The sequence below is a fragment of the Lemur catta genome, chromosome 4, assembly GCF_020740605.2.
Source record: "Lemur catta isolate mLemCat1 chromosome 4, mLemCat1.pri, whole genome shotgun sequence".
Taxonomy (NCBI): Eukaryota; Metazoa; Chordata; class Mammalia; order Primates; family Lemuridae; genus Lemur; species Lemur catta.
In genome coordinates this window covers 95,411,488-95,420,329 of record NC_059131.1, presented here as the reverse complement: position 1 = coordinate 95,420,329, position 8,842 = coordinate 95,411,488, and the positions used below count along the sequence as shown (strand labels likewise).

At 43.5% G+C, this 8,842-nt stretch overlaps 1 long non-coding RNA gene across 1 annotated transcript; it reads left to right on the top strand.

Annotated features, from left to right (window-relative positions):
- Nucleotides 1–1,879: 1,879 nt before the first annotated feature.
- On the top strand, nt 1,880–3,375 carry LOC123637348. Its single transcript, XR_006734818.1, has 3 exons — nt 1,880–2,004; nt 2,157–2,235; nt 3,332–3,375. It is a non-coding gene; the product is annotated as an uncharacterized LOC123637348 (long non-coding RNA).
- The last annotated feature ends 5,467 nt before the right edge of the window (nt 3,376–8,842 follow it).

The following is an 8,842-nucleotide window of genomic DNA, read 5'->3' as shown; positions in this document are numbered from 1 at the left end:
AATCGTAGAATGCTAAGGTCTCACCTTTTCATTTTCTTCACAGGAAAACAGGTAGCCATAGAAATTCAGAGTCTTACCTACAGTAACTCTGCCAAGAAGTGGCAGAGCTGGGATTTGAATCCAGGTCTTGTGCATTTTAACTGAGTCTGCTTAGGATGCCCTAGCACCAGCCTTTGTTACACACAGATGTCAGGGAACAGCAGCACAGGGAAAGAGCATGGCTGCTGTCCTAGTCCCCTGGTGTCATATGCCACCTTCTCTTTGTGTGACTTGGGGTAAGCTGTCAAATCCTCTGTGCCTCAGTTTCTTCATCTAAGAAATATGGACAATGACATCTTGCTCACTAGTTTATCATAAATACTAGATGACAACTTGGCCGGCTCCCTGTCCCGTAGATGCTGTCTTCTTCCATGCCTTCTAATCTCCTCCCTGCGGCCTGGTACTTTACAAACATCTTTCTTAATCAAAAAACTATACTTTCTCATATCTTTTTTTCTGGTTTCATAAATTCCTCAAATTCATTCATTAGTCAATAAATACTTATTGAGCACCTACCATGTACCAGGTGGTATTCTAGGTGCTAGGGATGTGGCAGTGAACACAGTAACCCAAATTCCCCTCCCTGGAATCGGAGTTTCCACACTAGAGGACTAGGGTGTGTGCGAATGTGGGGGCCAGGTGGCAGAAGATAGGAAGAAAATCAAATGAAGAAGCAAAATGTAATGCATGTACAAAGCATGCTGGAAGATGACAAATGTTATGGATAAAAATAAAGTGGAGAAGTAGAATAGGATGCATCAGGGGTGGGGCCACAGCCGTGGTGGGGAAAGGCCTCTCTGAGAAGGTGACATCAGAGCAAAGACCTGTAGGTTGCAGAGGAGTGGAACAAGAACAAACTCTTTTTCCCAAAACCAGAGAGGATGCAGACACCTTCAAGAGAGGCAAACCTGGGCCTAAAGGGATTCTCAGGATGGTGCGAATGGAGACAGCCGTGCCTTGGCTGTGTGCAGCTTTGAAGACGGGAGAACCGTTGGCGTGCCAAGCTCTGAGAGAGCGGCTGCAGGGGGCACCGGGAAAGGCTGTGGTTACCACCGATGAACACAAGCTGGCTACTTCCCCACTTCTCCCTGAAAGCTGAGGAGGGGAGGGAGGCGGTAGGATGAAGAGCTCCCAGACCCCGCTCCTCTAGATTTTTCTGCAGGAGGGTTAGCATCTCTTTGTGCAAACAGTCTGCAGAGCGGTTCTTCCTGGGGCCATTATAATTTATGCCTTCTTTCTCTTAGATTTCAGAATAGCCTTGGAAATCTACACACTTCTCTGCTAACGGCTTCCTTTCAGGCAGCCAGGGTTGGAGAGACCTTCATCCCTGCCGCCTGCCAAGGCCAGGAGGCCCGCTCCCCTCCGAGGCTTCCCGCCCTCTGGGAGGTCGCCAGCCAGCCAGCTTTGGAAAACTGAGAGCTTGGAAAAAAAGTCACTTGAATTTTATAAAGTGGTAACTACTGTGGGGCTTTATGTAATAAAACCTAAATGCCACTTTCCTCCTAAAGCTCTCCAGTGAGGTAACAGTTCTCTCTAATGTCAACTCAGGAAGTTTTACCCAAGAAAAAGGAGGGGGGGTGGCTGCTGTTTGCCAAATCAGGAAATGTGTATTAACTGACAAGGAACTTGAAAAAAGAGACTGGGGCAAAGCAAAGAAGGGGAGTGGGAGAGAGCAAAAGGTAGTCCTGCAAATGGGCAGGCTTGGGACACACAGGCCAATTTTCATTTCAAGTAAATTCTGTTGGTTGAAACTTCCTATTTACTGTGGGTTGCTTTGAAAAACTTGGAGGGAAAGAAAAATCCCAAACTTGATGCAGTCTCCATGAAAAGAACACCTAAGGTATTAACGGGGATTCCAGCCTCTGTAATGTAAACATTCCCCTTAGGCGTGGAAACTCTTGCTCTCCGAGTTGCATGGAGTTCCCTGTTTTGCACCACAAATCTAACCACAGCTTTCTGGGCAAGGTATGGTCTTAAACAATGAATACATTATGTAGTTCAAAAAGGACTTTCCTCCATCCCACCACCCCTTCCCTGGTATTAGACCTACCTCATGGTTTCAAACATGGTTTCAAACACACTCTAAGGACAGAGAAAAGAGCCCTATTTTTAAGCAGGTGTTCAGGAACCAAGAAGAATGAATCACTTTGGAAAAAATGAAGGCGAAATGCAAGTTCATCTGTCACCAAATCTGTAGTGAGTTGTAGAAAGTAAAATTAACCTTTTCATTTTTTCTTCCTTGCATATATCTCCTACTTTTATCTAGAAATAGAAGTCAAAGTTCTAAAACACAAGGGATTTTTATCCAGAGTTTTTGCCATAAAAGCTTTTTCTCCCTATTGATTCTTCCACCTAATTTCCAGCCTCAGTCCTGGTTAGGGCTGCCCTGGTCAGGTGGTATTGTAAGGGACAAGGCAAGTGACCTCCAGCACCAGCCCTGCAGAGATCTGGGAGCTAGTGCACGTATGTGTGCACACATGTGTCTGTGTACATGTGCCCACTGTGCCCTTCATGCATGCACATGTGTCTGCATGTGGTTGCACACATACGTGTGCACATGAGAGTGTGTGTGTGTGTGTATGCGGCAGTGGCATTGTGCAGAATGAATGGAAAGACATCATAGTTTATATGTTGAAGTCTCATGCGTCTTTCCAAGTTGATAAACCAGGCTATCACATAGAAGGCCAGGTCTTAGATGAAAAGAATCCTCTCTTGGGGAAACTTATCAACCAAAGAAGATAAACTTGGATCGCAGAGAGAAGATTGGAGGGCAAAATCACCCCCAGAAAGATTTTGTCATAGACTGTCAAGCATTCTTCCGAGGGCCCATTCATCTTTCATAGAAATCATTTACTCTCTACTAAATTGCCTACATCCCCCCTCCCCTCTCTCCTATAAAGAGTATATGTAAGCTTCTAGATCTCACTGGGCTTTTGGGTACAGTAGCCCCCCCCTTATCTGTGTTCAGGATAAGTTCTAAGAGCCCCCAATGGATGCCTGAAACTGCGGATAGTACCAATAGTTATAAATACTGTTTTTTCCTATACGTGCATACCTATGATAAAATTTAATTTATAAATTAGGCACAGTAAGAGAGTAACAACAACAAATAATAAAATAGAACAATTATAACAATACACTGTAATAAAACTTATGTGAATGTGATCTCTCTCTCAAAATATCTCATTATTCTGTACTTACCTGTTTTCAGATAAGGGGGGGACTATCGTATTCACTTTTCTTTCATGTGATGCACAGAGTAAATTTGTATACTTTGTCTCCTGTTTGTAAGGCTGGTTGCGGGCACCCCTCCCCTCCCTAATGGAAAAAGAAGAGGCCCACAAGACCTGCCGAGAACAATGCCTGCAAGGCCCAGCTAAGTTAAAGGACGACCACACCTGGATGGTTACCCTGATAAGAGTCACGGTTCCTGGAGTCCACACATACCACCGGCCCCTCCTATTTCTCAATACCCTCCCTAAAACTGCAACAAAGAAATTCCTCACTCTTCGCGCCAAAGAAACCCTCATCCCCCAATTCTAAAAACATGTATAAGCCTGCTCAAAACTTCTGGGCGGTGTGACTTCTTGGGTATCTCTTTCTCTCCCAGGACCCAAGAACCTCGCCTGGGCCCCTCTCTTGGGACCTGTTGCCCTCACCCAGGAGCGCTCCAATAAAGCCTCTTTACTTATCCCTTTCAACTCTGCTCGTCTTTCTTTCTCTAATTTGTCTACTGTCGGTTTACTTCATGGACTCAATTATCGAATGCTCAGAGGGTAGGGGGAAAGTTTTCCCTCCCCTACAAATACCCTCCACACTAATTGTCTTTTTTTTTTTTTTAGACAGAGTCTCAATATGTTGCCCGGGCTAGAGTGCTGTAGCACCAGCCTAGCTCACAGCAACCTCAAACTCCTGGGTTCAAGCGATCCTCCTGCCTCAGCCTCCCGAGTAGCTGGGACTACAGGCATGAGCCACCACGCCCAGATAATTTTTTTCTACATATATTTTTAGCTGTCCAGATCATTTCTTTCTATTTTTAGTAGAGACAGGGGTCTCGCTCTTGCTCAGGCTGGTCTCGAACTCCTGACCTCAAGCTATCCTCCTGCCTCGGCCTCCCAGAGTGCTAGGATTACAGGCGTGAGCCACCGCGCCCGGCCCTCCTCCACACTACTTGGACCCGAGTGTGGTAAAGAAGGATGAGTACACTCAGGAAGAACTGCATAGATGGTTTTTAAACTCTAGTGCCTGAGATACTGTTAAAAACTCCGGGAAAGCCCAGCGCCAAAGCTTCTGAGTCAGTTATCCAGGGCAGAGCCGGAATCGGTAGGTATTTTAACCAGCACACGAGTGAATGCACATATTGAGGAACACCAACACCACCTTGGTCTATAAACCAGGTTCTTCCTCTTTCCTTTCAGTTAACCCTTTCATAACAGTGTAGCTTCCTACTGGCCTGGATCCTTTGTAAAAATAAATGTTAGTTTTGGCTCAAAGTAATTTGGGATTCCAGTACTAACTCTGTTCTCTCTTCCCTTGGTCATTCCACCCCTTTTCCTTCCCTGCAATTCTCCTCTCCCTGCCCACTCAACGCTTTATCCTTTTCCTTAGCTTAGTTCAAGAAACCACTTAAGGAGCTTCCTCTAAAGTTTAAGATGCTGAAATTATAAAAATGAATTAAGACAGAGCCCCTGTCCTTAAAAGGCTGAAGTCTGGTTGGAGAGACAGACAGATTAAAAAGATCATTTCAACAGGGAGTGCCCCACGTTAAAATCACCAAGGTGTGGGCCTTGGCAGCACTGTGTCTGAGTGGGGGGCTCAGAGGGAAGGGCGGTGGAGAAGGTGCTTTCAGTCCCTAAAGTAGGGGTATCGAGGCTAAGGCCAATCCAAGCATCCCAGTCCCAGCCTCCACCAGACTAAAGCACGTGTATTTGCTAGTTGCCAATTTACCAGAACAGCCCAAGAAGCCAAGTGTCAGAGAAAAAGAGGAAAATTGATTCAAAGTTATAATCATGAAATAATATGGTATCCACAATGTCTAGGTATTGAGCACACATTTATCAGGTTAATAGATTTGTTCTAAGCAGAGTTTCTAAATGTGGATTTTTGGTTTACCCATTTGCAGAGAAAGGGTATTACTTGGTTGGGGAAGTGATGGATTTGGGGAATGGGTGTTTACCTGCACCCCCACCCCCCACGCCCCTTGACCTTGGACAAGACACTTTCTGTGTTTTGGTTTCCAACTTGTAAGAATGGAATAGAAAAATACCTTTGCTTCCAGCTGGGTAACCACGATCTAAGAAGATTTGTATACTAATTCTGGCGAAATCACCAGAGTTCTCTGAAGGAGCAAATAATGCGTGTACATTTATTGAGGAGAAAGGGGAAGAAGAGGATGCACATTTTATTTCATTGTACTCTTTGCCGGCTAATTAGAAAACAGATTCATTAAGGCTAGGCCCAAAGAAAAAGCCCAGAGCGTGAAAAGAGACCAAAGAGAATTACATCATTTCCTCTGTATCTTCCCTGAGGGCATCCTGGTATTGGAGAGAATGACTCAGGCCATAGAAATGAAGCAAAAACAGCCCAATTTCCAATACTGATTATTTTGGACCAGAACCTTACAGAGAAGAGGAGGATAGTTTTTTGGAAAAAAATAAAGGAGTGAGGCTGACAAAGAGCATGTTTTTCTGACTGGATTGAAAATAAAGCAAAGAGGGAAGTTTAAGTTAAATCATGTTATATGCTGTCCTTTTTCTTTTTCCCTTCGTTTAAAAATCAAAACAACTTACAGATTTTACCCAACTAAACGATAGGAAATTTAGATTCCATAAAATTCTTGGAATAGAAGTATTGGCTTAAAAGCCTATTTTTTAAATTTGTTTTTTATTATTATGAACATAGATGTAATTTGGCAGATAAATTAAGTTGGAAGATCTTTTTATTATGACTTCTGCAAGTAGCTGTTACTCTTAGATTGAAATTGTAAAGTTTCCTGCCACGTGAATGCCTCATTAAGTTCATTCCTCTGCCTCCAGCAATAAGATGCCCTTAGAAATCTATTGTTCTTGCTCAGGTGATGATAGAATACTGACATTTGCATACTAATACGAGTTCCTTCTTTTTTTCAGTTAGTTAAATACACTCAGAGGAACCCAGGAATGATCCTTGGGAAGCATCCATGGCAAATTCCTAAATTGGGAGTCTGTTATTCTGGCCGCTGAATTGCATTTACTCTGGGATGCTGGACTCCGGACAAGTCTTGTCCTGTCTCCAAGCCCCACCCCCTCCAGACTCCAAGACTCTGGAGCACACACAAGAAAATATGAGTTGAGGAAAAGCAAGTCCTTTTAAATTTCATAACTTGAATTTAGAGATCCATCAAACTCCACTGAGCCCCAGGAAGAACAGGCAAAGTCAAAATTGGGCTTGGGCTTCTGTGTAACTTCATTTCCAGCTCTACCTTGAAATCAAGAGGAGACAACTTATCAACTATTTGCATCATCAGAAACTGCAAGTTTTAAGGCTATTTGGGTTTTAAAAATGAATGTTATGGAAGAAAAGAAAAGAACCTTTATGGAATTTTTGCAATAAGATGATGCGTAAGAGGTTCAGATTATAGAAAGAAATTTGGAAAACCTTTTTAACAGTGAATACTTCTACTTTTAGCACAATTGTATTGGGGAATTTTGTGGTTTTTCCAACACTGAGATTCTCTTAGCAGATGTCATCGGTGATACTGTAACTAGTCCCCATAAAACAAGTTTCAATAACCCCTACATAATCCTCTTTCTTAACTAACTACTTGAACTTTTGAGTTGTTTCCCAGAAATGGTGGAATTTCTGCATGACAAAGGAGCTGAGATTCTGAAGGCCCCTGGGCAGACTTCTGACACCAAGACTCACCATTCCCCACAACCTGCCCCCAATTTGGGTAGTGCCTTGTTAGTTACACCAGGACCTGCCCAACGCATGTGGTTCCTCCTTTAAAAGCCCATTATCTCCGTTAGTCAGGAGAGACAAATTTGAGGCAACTTCTCTCATTCTCTGCAGAAGACATCTGTCATGTTAAAAATTCCTTGTTTCTTTGGCAATTCTAGTTGACTCAATAATTGGATCTTTGTGCAACAGGCAAATGGACCTACACTGAAACTCCCTGCGGTTTCTACAACAATACCTGATTCTGAATTCCATGGATCACAGCTGTCCCCTAAATGTCATTTATCTATCCATCCACCTTACGGGGTTCAGAACACATTACCCCAAAATATGGCACCTTAGCATTTGAGGAAACAGCAGAAGTAGGAAGGACACTCTCCCTGTCCCCTCACCCATACCGTCCCCGCCCCAAGCAGGTCATAAAAACCTAGGAAGGATTTCACAGCCTTCCCCCGAAGCAGGTCACAACACTCTCATGTGAAAGATGCCCTCCCTATGCCCAGTGGAAAGGAACATCCTTATCTCTGAAGACAAAAGGTCACAGAGAGGAATCTGAGCAAACAGGCCTTGCAAAATTTCCCCCAGTTTATTACCATTACATTATATCCTTTGTCCAAACCTATTTCTCCACATCTGTTCACTTCTTCATCTGACCTAGCAAGAAAATACACAAGTTTAACCATTTCCTCAAGTCTTCATCTCCTCATGAAGGCTCTCATGTCATGGAAAATGTATATTAAGTACATTTGTGTGCTTTCCTCTTATTAATCTGCCTTTGGTTATGGGAGCCTCCACCATGAATTTAGGATGGATGATGAAAACATATTTTTCCTGCCCTACACACTGGTCAAGCCATTCTTTATTTCCAGGATGTAGACTATGTGCTAAGCAATGTATTAAGTGCTAGAAGCGCTACAGAGAATAAGGTGTGGTGGGACAGTCTGCTAGGGAGAAAGACTTGATACTACTGGGGCATCTAGAATGATAACTACAAAGTATGGTGCTTTGGCATGTTGAGCACTTGTGAATTAAAGGAAATTGGAAGGCCTTAGGAAGCTGTCTTAGAACCAAGAACATTCTAACCTTCTCTTGTTTCCTGCCCCCACCCCCAAGCTCAAGGAGGGGCTCTTTCTCGAAGTTCCCTGATCTGACTCAGGAAAATTTCTTCCAAAAGAAATGCAATTATTTAGGACCTTCTCCCTAGGGTTTCTCATTAAATAATCAGGAAAGAGGAACCACTGGAGAAGGCAAGAGACTAAAAGTCATCACCATGCCCGGATGGACGTTTCACTAGTCTCTTAAGGGTGGCTCTGAGAGATTACCTAAGAGACTTTATCTACAAAATAAGACAACCATTGTTCATGGTGCAGTTCTACCCCTCACCTTCCCATTCAGACTTTTCCCATTCAGCTTCCAAAGAAAATCATTTACAAACTGTTGTCTGCAATCTGGGCTCATTCAATTCCCCTGAAAATCATTTATCACCCGTCAAAACTGCCTACACCCCCCATTTCCCTCTCCCCTATGAAGAGGATAGGTAAATTTCAAACATCTATTCTTTCCTTGAGTCTCATATTTTCAAGACTCCTATGTCTATGTGTACACTAATAAATTTGTATGCCTTTCTCCTGTTAATCCATCTATTGTCAGTTTTTTTAGTGGACTTGAACCTTCAGAGGAGGAAGGAAATTTTCTTTGCCCCTACAATAACTTAAGGCAAAGCATAAAATACCTGCTACAGTAGGCAGAGGGTCATGGGAGCACACAGTGTAGGGGCACCAGCATTGTCCTGGGGGCCTGAGGGGCATCTCTAAGAAAGTGACAACTAAGCTGCAACTCAAGTTCGCCAGGGCAAGGACATGGTGCT